Source organism: Cynoglossus semilaevis, chromosome 13 (assembly GCF_000523025.1).
Source record: "Cynoglossus semilaevis isolate Cse_v1.0 chromosome 13, Cse_v1.0, whole genome shotgun sequence".
NCBI lineage: Eukaryota > Metazoa > Chordata > Actinopteri > Pleuronectiformes > Cynoglossidae > Cynoglossus > Cynoglossus semilaevis.
The window spans coordinates 12,381,238-12,396,312 of NC_024319.1; the positions used below are offsets into that span (position 1 = coordinate 12,381,238).

The window sequence follows — 15,075 nt, forward strand, 5'->3', positions numbered from 1 at the left end:
AACAAGGGTACAGGTGAGCTGGGTCTCTGGCCAGAGCAGGAACAGGCGGGGTGCCACTCAGCCACAGGCAGACGGAAATCAGGAAACGACAGGAAACTGTCATAGTCGGGGACAGAAGGCTGTGGAAGGGTTCAGGAAACAAATGCAGGAAAGTCAGCCAAGACAATCTGTCAAAGAGTGAGTGGAGTGAATGTTGGAGATGGTCAGCAGGTGGAGGTAGTTGCACTGATGAGGAGGGTGTGGCTGCAGGAGTGGCTGCAGTAACAAATCCAAGTCTACCACATCAAAAATAACAATTTCACAAGGATGTCGCTGAGGACTGGCCACTCCAGACACAAGCTAAATTCACTTCATAACCATGACGCATTTTCAACTGCAGAAGCTCCAGCATTGATAGTTTTTCTCTCTGTTTTAAACTCAAGGAATCCTGGGAAATCAGATCCATGCCACTTATCTTTTTTGTAATCAACCAAAACATCATAACAGTTTAACCTAGCCTGTCTCTGAGGAATGACAGAAAGACAAACAGAAACCACAGCACATACTGGAGCCTCGCTGACTGACCTGGCAGACTGAGCCCTGCTCCTCGTCATCCTGTGAATCACACAAAGCTGTGATGGTGGAAATCTGACAGGGACATGAACTGGGAAACCAAAACCAGAATATTGATGTTCCCGTTAAACCTCCTGATGAATAAAAGCAAAGCTGCATTCATACGCTATTATTCTGTATTATTCAATGTAAAAACTAGAAGTAAACAGAATAGAGGAGCTGCTGTCTTCTCACTGTAGCTTTTGTCTTTGTTTGCTTTTTAAAGATAATTTTCTGTTTCCTGTTTCAGTGTAACCCGAGAGAACTATACTGCTATTAAAAATGATTTTCTATTGGGTTTATATATATATATATATATATTTTTAAATGCTGCCATATACCCCAATGTAACCATTTAATATACATCCACTCATAGTCTGTATAGGAGATATGAATATAATTGTATGTTACTTTTTAATTACAGGAAAATCTAACTTGTAAGATGACGGGCTGGAAGGTGCCATTGCATTGTTATTTTTTTTTCATCCGTGCTTTCTGATTATGTGAGCTGGGCTCCTTTGCTAAGCGATGATAAGCAGAATTTCCATGTTCTCTGCATAATTAATCCATCTTTGCCTCTCTTCATGCCAACTCTGCTGTTATCGCCCGCACATGCCTGAATTGCAAAAGAATCCTCTCTTCAATTGGAACTTATTGATATATAAAAAAAACTGGAAATCCTCAAATTTAAGCCACAGATTGTTAAATGGATTAATTTCGCGGCAATCGCAGGCATCTAACGTGGAGAGACAGGCAAAGCAAATTGAAAGTGTCTCCTGTTTGTGGAGTTTTTAGTCCTAAATGATAGGGTTTATTGGCATGTTCTCCCCCACCCTCCCTCCATAGTCAAAAATTACCATTTATTTGCATGCCATAAAATACTTTTTATATGGTTGAAAATTCAGAGGAATTTCTTTCAATGCCTGTCTTGGCTTCACGATAACAACTTCAGCTTCCCACATCTGGACGCTTTTGATACTGGGTGAAAGGAATGTCTGAATATTTAATATTTTTATCTGTTTTCATCGATGGTTTCACCATTAAGAATGGCTCTGCTGTTTGCATGGAGCCTGGCAGATGTAGATTTATTTTCCGAGCTGTCTACGGGCTGCCTTTCAGCAAATATATTGATGCATTTTTCCATTTTGCTGTGCACTGATGCCTCTGCATATGTAATAAAGCAGCAGACACACTTATAAAATACATCAAGGGTCTGTATTATAATGCTGCGTTCAGATGTGGGTCCTCTCCTACTGGTGCACATACATGGGAAGGTGGCAGCATCAGCAGCACTTATCAAATATAATTTACTTGACCTTATGAAAATGAATAACATTAAATCACAGGATGTCAGAAACACATGAGGTGTTCCTCATGGATAAATCAGCGCATGTGTTCCATACGTACCGTCCTCTGACTTACACACAAACAGTGACGTAATGAACCGTGCACATGCACATTGCTGTCATGTACACACGGCTTCATGCATTTTAATCGCGAAAAGAATATCTAACAAATGATGTTTTGCTAGACATGTTGTTTTCACATATAGAGGGAATGGCGTATATACAGTAGATGTGGGTCAGCTGGATCAGAAGGCTGCTTTGAAGCTGGTCATTACAATTTGTTAATGTAAAAGATCTAAAGACCCAATCCTCAAGTGCCAAACAAATGCAATACATCTTTGCTTTAATGTGTATTTGTTATTTATTATGCATATTAAATAGTTTTGTTTAACTAGTTGTGAAAATAATTCGGTTCAATTCATAAAAACTTTATAGGTTTTACCACATTAAAATATTTACTCCCGGGGGTCTACAGTTGTGACTTAAAGACACAGATCAAGATAAAACTGAAAGCTGGACAGTTTGTCAAAAATGCTGAAATAATAAGTTTGTAAAAAATAAAATGCTATTATTTACTAAAAGTAAAAGCAAATAACTGACCAAACGAAGAAATGAGTCAAATAGATACACAAACATAAACACTCGATGCTAATGATTTCTACCCCCTTCTCCTAAAAAGGTTATATTTACAAACTTGTTCACTCCTAAGGGAGGAGCCAGGTTTGTTCTCTTCATCCTCATTGGTTAACATGGTGAAGCGTTTTCATTCGTTTCCAAGGCATCACCTTTTGTCCTTCTGCGTGTTCTCTTGCTTTATTCATGTAAATAAATCCCATGGTAAATGACATTGATGTGCTGAAGGAAGGAAATGGGAGATGATGAAGAAGATGATGAAGATGATGATGATGATGATGGAGGTAGGGGGTAGGAGATTGGGTGATGGTGGTGGGGGCTGATACTGGATGGCATTGTGGAGAAAAGAAGCCTCCACGGACGGAGCTGGCGCTGAGGCCTCCAGGGCCGCGGGTGGTTTTGGCACCTGGAGCAGCAGAGTGGGCACTCTCTCAGACATCTGTTTGCTCACTGCTGCTGGAGCTACGAGCTGGAAGGATGAACGAGGACAGGATGGGGGGCGGAGAGCTGAAGCATTCAGCCACAACCAGCATCCCTCCCAGGACGGAGTTACAACTCCAACATAACAGATATTAAAAACCATGAATCATGCTATTCTGGGGTTTGGGTTATTTCAGGGGATTTTGTGGGATTTTTATTTTCTGTTTTTTGAGGTTGCAGGTGTTAGTTTGGGGATTTTGTGTCACCTTAAGAAACTGAATAAAATAATAGGAAAGTAAGAGAAAGTTTGCAAAAAAATATATAAAATCCTAAGGAAAAACAAAGACAAAGGACAAAGTCAAAGTGTATGGTTCCTTCTCAGGTTATAATACCTGTTGATGTAAAATCTCAGTAGTTAAACCAGAACCAGCAGGTGGCAGCAACACAAATCAAGCTAATATCAATACAAATAAAATAAAAAGTGAGCGTTCACAGATGGGATTGGCTGTGATGAGTCAATGTTGTTAGTATGAAATATCAAAATAAAACCTGAATAAAACTTTAAGACTCATTCATTGAGAGTGTTTTGTTCCGTTTGTTTGTTTTATTCATTTGGGGCCTGTAGCTTAAAATAAAGTATAATAATAGTTCTATTCTTTAACGATTATCTGGTTAAGAATATATTTATGTATTTTTTTATTTTCAATATAGAAAATTGCTTAAAGTGTCTGTACATTTGGAAAGGTTTAGTAGAGTTTTTTTTTATAAGATTTTATATTTTTATATAAGATTATATAAACCCCCATAATCTACCAATGGACTTTGATTCTAATAGACATTTTCTCCTTTTTTCCTAAAAGATTTGTTTAAGTTTGTTCTTTATAAGAATTCAAATTGGATAAAAAATGTATCTTCCAGGTTTTGTTTATTATCCGCACTGATGATTCACACATGAAATTTTTTTGTTTTGTTTTTCCCAACACAAATCCAAAATTCCTGCATATTTTTCCTAATGCAAAACAATATAAAAGGCCTTTTCAAAAACTCACACTTTAGTTCTTTCATTAGCAACTGCTCGGTTGCCTTTTTCTGGCTTTTGCACAACTGAGTAGATATCACACTCACCCTGATTTAGCAATAATTCAGGTATTATTATATGAGAGGTGAAGTCCATCCAGGTGTCAGTGGTAAAATATTTCAAATTATTAAAAAAAATCCGTGTCTGATTTCAACTGGTTCTCTTTTGTAAAGAACACCCATTTACTGTGTGCCTGCCACATACAGCACACACACACACTTGCACCTCATCTGGTGACAAACCAATCCCCAACAGCCAGAGGGTGAAACCACAGCCACAAACTTCTAACACTGACGACCAAGTTAAGCTGCTGATGCTGCTCTTTAGGAATGGAGCTCCAGTCCAGACTGTGGCTGTTCTGTCCCACCGCCACTGGACATGAGAGACGCTCTAAGGACATCAACCCAGTGATTTGTCACAGTAGACAGCCTGAGATATTATTCAGTCAGCAGAGCAGATCAGTCCAACAGAGGAAGATCAAGTCCTGGCAGATCGGACAGTAATAATTTGTTTTGCTTTTTATAAAACTGTATTTGAGAAATAAACACAACATGAGGAAATGTCATTCATTTTAAATAAACACAAACATCAGCTGAAGCCGTTGATAAAAGGAAAACAATTGAGCGTTGAATAATTCTTATACTGTAACTTTCTAATGATGCAAAAAAGAAAAAAAAAGAGAAAATAAATAAACTGGAGTCGCAAGAGCAAAGCAAAGGCAGAGAAGAGTAATAATTAATTTAGGTTATTTTATAGAAAAAAAATATGTGGTGCAATTTTAAAAACATTCAATTGTCTTTTTAATAACATTTTTAAATTATTGATCCTCTTATTTCCAAAACACTCCATGGGATTTGTTTTTTACTTTATTTTGATGATGTTATTTGTTTCAGTTTCATCAGCTTTTATTGATAAAAAGAATGTTGCAGATGGATGCTAAAGGCTAATTTTCATAAATTAGCATTAATGTTCTGTTTATTTATTCTGTGTAGTAATTAATACATGTTGTTAATTATATAAAAAACATTTTATGACTTTTTTATGACAGCTTTAAAAAAAAAGAAAAACTCACTTGACATCTCCACTACAAATTTCATTTCTATAATCTGTCCCCCAGGACATAAGTGTATTTTTGTTATATATATATTTAATGAATCCTAATATATATATTTGGTAAACTTTTTATGTAATTCTTAATCATCCCCATATTTGTCTTTGATGTTTGTTATCCTTCTGTTTGTAAAATAATTTTTAAATTAAAATTTTGGACTATCTTTTTATTAATATTTATTTCTTAAGAGTCATATCTGAACACATTGATGTTTTTATAAATATTATTATATTAAAAAAAATCATGAATATTTTGTGGTAGTGATTGTGACTCATATGAAAATCTTTCAAACCAAATATCACTGTGTTTATTTAATCAATTTCCCAGTGTCCCAGTTCTAAAAGAGAGGCAAAGGTCATTTCCCTGCTCACGGAACATCGATGATAATAACCAATGGGCGGTGGAGGAAGTGGTTGTTCTCCAGTGAAACAACTCACTGTATGAAGCAGCCACTGGACAGCCCACCTCCAGTGTCCTGACACTGAATGGCATCCTCCAAATGTGACTTGGCAGATTGAATGATTTAGCACATTAAATCAACCTTTCCCCCTGTTAATCACATTATGTGAGTGCAGCACACAGCACCGACGGAGCATACTGTATACCTTGACCTATTAATATGACCAACCTTGTGTCAGTGATTTCCCCTGCGATGGAAACAGAATCATGTTAATTATCACAACCATCTGGTCTAAGCAACGAGGAAAAAAGAGTTGCGGCTTTCTCTTCCTCTTGTAGATTTATACCTGTCAATCAAAGCTGGCTTCAAACGAGCCACAGTGGCTGAGGAACAGCAGAGAAGAATCACAGCTCCAGTCTCAGAGGATTTAGGAGTGGCGTTAAATTAATCTTCAACTGGTAATTTGGCTCGGCTCGTCCTGTATGTTGTTGCTCCTAATTTTCATGGCGGGTTTCTAATATAACCTAAAAGTGTTATTCATGGATTTTTAGCTTAGTATGTTTGAAGAGTGCGTCTCTAAATATATATGCTTCATCAAATAAGAGGGGGAAAAAAGAAAAAGAAAAGGCATTGAAATAAAAGAAATGAATTCAGGAATTTTAGGGGAAAGGCAGAAGTAGAAAAGGAGGAGACAAAGTGAGGCGGCTCAGGAGACAGATGCTCTCCTCAAGGTGAGGCGCTGCTGACCCGTCAGTGACATAAATTATTCTGTAGTTTCAGACTCCATTCCAAAGTTGTGGAATTGGGTTACAAGATAATTTCACAGGCCACTTGCTTGTCTTCCTTGACAGTCCAACTGGCTAATTGAGGGGAGTGATTTCCAGTTTGGGCAACTATTCAGAACATGGCAGTCAAAATCTGAATGATTTGAAGGCTCCCTCCCCCTCCCACCCCCACTCTCTCTCTCTTGCTCTCTCATCTTCTCCCTCTGCTCTCCTTTTATAAATATTCAGTTTTTTCCCCCATCTATAGGCAGACGAACTGTAGCTGAGTGCAGGCGCTCATGGTCTGACTTACAGTTTATAAATTATTGATAAATAAACAGAGCATAAAGGGAAGTATTTCTCCTGGGATATTCTGGGAATGAACTTAATTTTACAAAAAGTGGTTAAAACATTTGGACATGTATTTGACAGAAAAATATCTTTTTTTCCCTTTATTTTATTTTTATTTTTTTAATCACTGTAATGTTGAAAAGAAACAAATGTAAGTTAGAGCTGAAGTTATGTGTCAAAGAAACATTTTCCTGTTTCTGGTTGTCAGCAACTGTAAAAATTGTCTGTGAGTAAATATACTATTTTAGTTGTTATTTAAAAAAAGCTTTGTGTTTCTGATGTTTTTTATGAAGAGAGTTTAAAATTAAAACGTCTGAAACGCAGAAACATTCGACTGCACTAATGATGACACAGTGGCCTGGACACTATATGGTGTTGAATGAAAAAAAAAAAAGGTCTCATTTGTCTAATACCACAGTGAAACAGTTTCCAGTGCCAGCTGATATTACAGTACTGGAGCAAAACCTTCCTATTAATTAAACTAAGAGAACTCAGAGTTATAGTTTATAGTTATAGTTTGCCAAATCCTGTGTGCTACTGCATATATTTAAAACAAAGGTACGTTATTGTTTTTTTTTTTGTTTTTTTTTAGAGATGACACATTTATGAATTTAAAAAACTGCAAATCATCACAGAGAATGACATTATATAAAATACAATTATGGTCTGGAATATTATTTCATTAGAGAACACATTTTGTATTTTACCGCAGTAGCTAACATTTAAATGATATTTAAAAACTCTAAATTTGAAATTGTAATCCATGACATCAGAGTTTATTAGTGTTTATTTTATTTTGTTTTTGTTTTTTGACTGCATATTGAAACTGTGGTTTGAATTGGGCATCATTTTATAGAACACACAAAAAAAATTGGTCTGGCTCTCCATAAAGCTAAAGAATTTTAATTTTTTTTAAAAAAGTCAATTTGAAGTCAACTAATCTGACTGCCAAATGTCTCGTTGCACAACAGGAACAAGATGAATCTAAAAAACTGTGATAATGTGTTTTGTTGAAAAAAGACCAGTGGTTTTCAGGGTTCCATCAGTCAAATTAAATATAACAAATAACATTGTTTACATCCGCGTGCTATGGAAATAAAGTATATGTTATCTGTATTTTATTACTATATGAATATATAATAAATATAAATATTTATATAAATATATATAGGATTTTTTTAGTTTCTATATTAGTATTTATCTTCTCTCTGATACTTGTGTTGATTTCGGAAACAGATTCTGATCACGGTCACGGTTCATGAACTAGTTTGAGGTTTAAATGTAGAGATCATAGACGTGGTTAAGTTTCACTAAAACCCTGGCTACGGTGCCCGGGGAGGAACAATCATTATCTTCAAACAAAAGCGCGAAACACTTTCACCTCCCCAGTCAGTCCGTGCGGATCGCGTCCAAGTGCAGCCTCACCATCACACGAAGAGCCGTGCTGAGGAGGAGAGAGAGGCAGAGAGACAGAGAGAGAGAGAGAGAGAGAGAGAGAGGAAGGATGTGTGTTTACAGTATGTGTGTGTGAAGCAGAGCGACTGAGAGAGAGAGAGAGAGCGAGAGAGAGAGAGAGAGAGAGACGCAGCCGGAGCCAGAGAGACCAGAAAGATAAAGCAAAGACAGACGGAACGATAGACTTGTGCGTAAAAAGTACTGGTGCCCTTTTTCTTCCTCCTTTTCTTCTCCCTCCTCCTTCTTCTTCTTCTTCATCTTCTGCCTGTTCTTCTTCTCCCCTTTTCCTTCTCAATTTCCACCAGACTAGAAAAAAATAGAATAATAATAACAACAACAACAACAACAATACCTGCTTGGATGAACCAAAACCTATCGATCTGTCAGTGCTACACCTGGATTCGCTGACCAGCCGCGCAGCAGCAGCAGCAGCAGCAGCAGCAGCGGTCGTGCACCTCATACAGAACGGATGAAGAAGTAATTATGACCAGACTCTGTGGTGAAAATACCTCTGACGATACGACAGCATCAGCAAACCTCATCATGTTTGCATTGGCTCTTATATTAAACCTTAAAATAAGTTTTATTTATTTTATCTAATTTCTCATCAGTCACTGCAGAAGAATGCTCTTCACGACCAGCACTGGTTTGACCTGCCAGGCTGATGTCTCCTGCAGCTGTTCTGGTTTTACGGCACTGCTGAAATCTAACCTGAACTGCAGCTACAGACGCTGGAAGTATTATTTCAGCCAATTTTACCGTTTTATATTATCTATGTTCCTCTATAACCTTATCATTTCTATCTGTGTTTGTCTTCAGCCATGGGTTCATGTGATTTTACTGCTGTAAACAGTGTCTTCACAGGCAGAGGGAGAATATGCTAACTGTTAGCAGCTAACACTTTAATTAGAAGGAAACATATGAAATACAGTTGTTACCTTCTTATCCGGCAGGTCTGTCAGCTGTGTAGGATGGAGACGTCAGGACCTTCGTTCTTCAAGTTCTTCAACTGGAACCACCGAAACTGCTGAAGAAGACGGAGGGTATTTTAGAGGGTTATAAATCTGGAGATAAATATACTTTTGTATAATAAATCAACAGTAAAGATTTGTTGTTTATATGACTTAAAATATTGCATGAGTGCAGATATTGAACCAGTAAATTTAACTCAAAATGTGCTTATAGCACCACCTGCAGTGGTGGTGGAGAAAGCTAATGCCACGTATTCACAAACTCAGCACAGAAATACAAATATCCCACAAAACAAACAAAACATCTTCATTTCCCTTTAAAAACCTTTGAATTCATTATTATTATTATGAAGGAAGCAGAGCAACCCCAGGCAGATCAAACGTAAGTTTCTGCTTTTAATTTAAACCCTGTCCCATCTCCGCTGTTTCCCAGGCTCATCAGAGTTTTGCTCCATTTCTGACGTTAGTGACCCTCGCATTTACCCACTGCATGGAGCCGACGGTGCGGCGCTCAACTATCGCCATGCATGTGGCTGGTGCCTGTCACGGTCCATACGCTGCTACAGTCTGCCTGATCCCGTGTATATGTGCGTGTCTGCGAATGTGTGTATATGTATGTGTGTGAGAGTGTGTTTAAGTTAAATTAGGATGTACATCTGTACACTGTGTGGTCTAAAGCTAAAGTTTCGTCTCTACTAACAAGTTGTGACAAAAAAAAGTTATTTGCTTAAAAGTAATTTTTTGTGTGTTTTTTCCTTCATTATTGTGTGTATTATTTGGTCAGGACTTTACACCTCAGAGCTTTACATCATGTCTAAAAATAACCAAAGGCTTAAAACAGGGGCCAACTCGTTGTTAAATAATTTTATGTTGAACACACACAGACACACACTTCTCCCTCCATCAGCCTCTAACACACATTCTTTCTACACACACACTTTTGTCAAACACACTTTCAAACTTGACAAGGTGGCCAATAAACTACAGAGTAAATATTGATGTCACAGTATCTGCTCCATACACCACTGAAAAGGAAGAGTTCTTTTTCAATACTAGCTTTGGAAAGGTTTTTGAAATAAAGGTTAATATATTTTGCCTGAATTTTCATTTCAAAAACAGTGACGATAAACACAGACAGGAGTGTAAACTGCTTCTCCATGGAAATGTGGCATTTATTTCCATTTCTGTTTTTAACGTAGGAATTATTAAATAATATCAACTCTAACTCTGTTTTGTGAATTTTAGGCCCTACATTTTTTTTTACATTTTTTTCAAATGTGTGTATGCGTGTGTGTGACTTTGGACGGTGTGTTTTTATGTAAATATTAAGCTTCTGTCGCTGATTGGAAGCTTTCAAAATAGCAAATCTAAATTATGATACAGGTTTGAATCTGCAGTGGTGAACACAGATGTGAGACTGTGTGTGTGTGTGTGTGTGTGTGTGAGCGCTGCGACTTTGACTTGTGCGCATGCATGAAATAATGTAAAGGACAATTTTTGATTGACAGCTGTGACTTTGTGTGTTTTCATTTTATCCATTATAATTATAACTTTATAATATTCAGTACATATTCTATAATTTCAAACTTTTTTTTCAGGGTTTATCAAAAGATTTGAGATTGTTCAAAATTTATTCCATAGATTTTATAAAAACATTTTGATTTATTTTAGTTTTTATATATTTTTTAATTAAATCAATTTTTTGTTTTATTATTTTTATTTTGCTCCACTTTTTGAAAAAACAAACTTTTTTTTTTGCGTACTGTAATTCTATTTTTATGTGTACTGGCTTTTGTTGTTTAAACTTCCATCCAAAGGGAGTTGATGACGTGACAGCTCTACTCATCTTTATGGACCAATCCCGTTGCAGCATTCAGATTTTGTTATTTACCGGGGGAGGCGTAGCATCTGTGTGTTGCGTTTTCATCACGGTGACCTGGTCCTGTGTGAATTACTATGTCATATGTAAGATCTTGTTAATATGGAGCCGTTGTGTGTGTGGGTGCAGCCGTAATGAATAATCAAACTATGGTTCCGAAACAGAAAGGTCACGCTGGGACCTATATCCTTTCTCCTACCCCTGGAACTCTGGGAAAAAAAGCCTAAGGAGGTAGTGCAAAGAAAGTCAGCCCAGACAGTCATTCTAAAGGACAAAAAGGTTGTTGGGCACCACCGCCCCTCCACCCCCGCCCCCACCTCACCCCTCTCCCCTGCATACATTGGAGCGTTATCTAAAATTGTGATTTATGCAGTATTTTAATATTTTGCTTATTCTTTCCCCTTGGGTGCTCTCTGAGTGGTGATAAAAAGGCAATGCTGAAAGAGCACCATTAATTTGCTCCGATGACTGAGGAGATAAGGCCAGATAATGGGAAAGATAAGCGGGGAAGATATACCATCAGAAACCCGATTATTACCATTAAAATTCCAGCCCAGCAATCTGCAGCTGGCTGATAATTCCTTCTCCGTTTCCACCACTTTGGATGATAAGGCAAAAAATAGTCACTCACTGCTCCTTGATTAGGCTGCCTGGATATCCCGATAATACAGTGATAAATTATGTATTTTCCCCCCACTTGTTTTTTTGCTGTGAAATGTTACATCTGATTTTTTATATATATAAAAAAAAATATAAATAACCCACCCAGCCCCCCCCCCCGTATCCCCCTCCCTGGTTCGTTTTTCCAAGAAAGCACAAAAAAGAGAAGCCCTGTAGACTTTTATTGTAATAAGAGTTTGATAGAAAGAGGCGATAGCAATGGAGGTGTTTTGTGTGGGAGCACATATCAATGTTATCAGCTCATCTCCCAGGGCCAGCTGCTAGCTGCTGTTGTTTTTAGCCTTATCACCCCGTGCCAATATGCCAATAAATTGCCCAGATTGTTAGCCGTTCCAAGGCGGGTCACTGGGAATTTGACAGGAATGATGAAAATATCACCGATGCTCCGCAGATTGTGATTAGCTGCTGTAATATGATGTGTGAATTCCTCCAAGTGCTCCCTCTATTCTCGTCTTTGCTCCCCGCACTCTTTACACCCCCCACCCTTTTTCCCCTTTACCTCACCCCAACTGCTGCTGCCACTGATGCTAGTCTCCAGACCTCCATTTGTACCAAGAGGAGCACGTTTTGATGCCTAATAGGAAGAGAAGATACCAGCAGGCTGAACGGAAACCAGCGGCTTCCACAGTAATTTTTCTGCAAAATTGCCCCCCAAAGTTTCATAGCACAAGGAAAGATCTGGATGATGTAGGGAGCGAGCCTTCAGCGGTGTTTGTGGGAACACAGTGAAGTGGCCCTGTGAGGCCAAGCACAGACATCTAATGTCAAATGTGCTTATTAAACTGACTTAGTGCTCTTCCCCTTTTTACTGTTGTCTTCACCACACGGACCGTCTGAGGATTCATGCCACTTCCTCTGACTCCTTCACTCCACACCGTCTAACCACAGTCAAGCACCACGCTGTTGTGATTATACTGCTCTTTTACTGTAAGTTTGTGCAGCACCCGAGCAGCAAGTGCAGCCAGTCCCCAGAGCTCACCACTATGTCATACTGTCAAAACGCCTAATCTGCTCTTCTGATAGTGATCTCACATCTGTAAAGCTGCTCCACTGCGGTATATACAAAAAAAAAACTTTTCTATAGTGATTTTTGTTGTGTTTTTGTCCCGCAATTTCCCCTCGAAAGTATAATCACTACACTGTCCAATGCTTTCTTTGGTTAAATTAAGTCAGGTTCAACATCCTCTCCCATCATAGGATCATAGACATAGACTTAGTTTGAACATACATGGAAAATGTATTATCATTTAAGGTCAAATGACTGCTTGGAAACTAAATGCTAACTCTTTTAACGCTAGAAACACCAAAAAACAAAAAAACAAAAATCTATGGTTGTACTTGCTGCAATGGCATTATAGAATTTAAGCAAGAAAAATCTGGTAAGCTGAAAACAAAAATTAGAAATACATAAACATAAGCACTTATTTATCAAAACAATAATAAAAAAAAACCTAAATGAAAGATCAGTGGTAGCTGGAATTTATCCATAATTAGCTTATACTCTTTTAAAGCTGGTTCTATTAAAAAATGGATACTAAATATTTTCTAATATTCAATTCTAATAATATTATTAATATTATCATCATCAGCCTAATGACAATAGGTGAACAAAAAACAATAATGTTTTTTTTCTTTTTTTTAACTAATTTATTCTGACCTCAAACTAGCTGAAACATAAAAGACATTAGCTAACAGAGAAATGTCTGGCACAGAAAACAACTAAAAGTAGATAACATTTCTTTTTTTTAACAAATTCAAATAAAAGGCCATCAGTGTAAACTACAGTTTCCTCAAAGTATATTTAGGAACCACAATCATTTTGGTTTTTACAAAAGAAGTCAAGGTATTTGTCACTAAGTCACAGCCTGCCTCAGTGATAAACACTGAAGGAGATCATTTCTGTTAAAAACATCAAATATATCGGCGTGCGTCATTATTTGCGTTTGTTTATAGCAGCAGGGTTTCTTAGAGTAGCTACATTTTAACACCAGCCTCAGATATTCTAATAAGGTGTCTGATTTTCTGAACCCGTCAGCTTGTAGCTCAACATCCAGCTGAAAGTCTGCTTTTTATCCTACCCACATTTTTTTTACCCCCCATCTGTGCTGTGCTCTACAGTTAATCTTTCCAGCTCCTTAGCATAAAGCCACTTTATGTAATGTCAGAACACTGTTTATCATATCAGGTGACATTTCTATCTTTGAGGGGCATTTATCGGAGGCAGATTACAGTAGTCAGGGATAAGAAGAGTGTTTACTGAATCCGCTGCCAAAATCCTGTATCTGAATTTGTGTGTATGTTTGCTTGTGTATACATCAGTGGGTGTACAGTATGTACGATAGGTTTGTGGATATGCTTTTGTTAGTTTGTTGTTTTTCCTGCTTTTCACCTGTCAGGTTTTTTTTATACACAGCTGCTGAAAAATTCGGATTCATCTCGATTTCACCCTTGGCCCTAACACACAAGTGACACTGGCAGAAGTGTTTTGGGGGGTTACTAAATCAGAAAAAAGTAAAATCGTGTGCTGGGATTTTTAAGTGTCTCTGCTCATACTGGTCGGCAATAATGCCATTTCTCTTGTTGATTTCCATCAGGAAAAAAGAACGATTGTGGAATGCCAACTTCTCCTTCAAACATCTGTTCTTTGCCAATAACAGCTTGTGCTGTCGTCTTAGCTGAAGGATCCCCGGTTGCTTTCTCACTTTAGACACAAGACAACAATGCAGATGAATGTCATCTCCTTGTAATGTTTTCTCTTTGTGTGCAGAGTAAAGTGTTCATTGTGTAGAGGAAGCCTTTGTGCTCGAAACTCTGCGTTTACTGCTTATGTCACAGGCTGTAACCCCTATAGGAAGAGGAATGTATAGCAGCTGCAGTTTGTTTCCTTTGTTGTTTGATGTGTTGGATGAGCTGTGGTTGGCAGACGATGGAGCGGCGGTGCCTAATCCTGCCCTCTCCCTGTCGCTGTTGTTCACACTGCCCGGACGGCAGTGTGAAATGTGGGCAGGGTGGCTGTAAAGGTGGAGGTCACTTCCTCATGCAGTTTCCTCTTTATCTTCCTCTTTCCTGAATTCCACTGCTATTATTCCAACAGCGGCCGGCCGGAGCTGTCACCATGGTGTTGGCTTTTTTTAAACACAGCCACTGTAGCTGTCGCAGCTCCAAACACCATGTTAATTTTAGAAAAATGTCCAATAGAAAAGTAAAATTGAGCATTTTTGCTGACTTTGCTTGGAACTGCATTTCTAAAGTAGTCATTATAAAAATGCCCTAGTAACTGAAATATAATTTTTAATACTGCACTGAATCTTAATCAGGCACAATATTAAAGACATATCTAAACCTATGTGGAAGTAGTTATTTAAGCATTTGTTCAATTCAATCTAGACCTTACC

At 37.8% G+C, this 15,075-nt stretch overlaps 2 protein-coding genes across 3 annotated transcripts in view; one reads left to right on the plus strand and one right to left on the minus strand.

Annotated features, from left to right (window-relative positions):
* The window catches only part of LOC103388629 (uncharacterized), a 143,259-nt gene continuing 128,184 nt past the window's right edge, over window positions 1-15,075 (minus strand). The window contains exon 15 of the transcript XR_003051614.1: window positions 1-119. The gene's annotated coding sequence lies outside the window, so the exon portion shown is untranslated. The remainder of the gene's footprint in view (window positions 120-15,075) is intronic.
* The window catches only part of zfpm2a (zinc finger protein, FOG family member 2a), a 118,635-nt gene continuing 113,035 nt past the window's right edge, over window positions 9,476-15,075 (plus strand). For both annotated transcript variants that reach the window (XM_025061870.1, XM_025061871.1), the window contains exon 1: window positions 9,476-9,502. The gene's annotated coding sequence lies outside the window, so the exon portion shown is untranslated. The remainder of the gene's footprint in view (window positions 9,503-15,075) is intronic.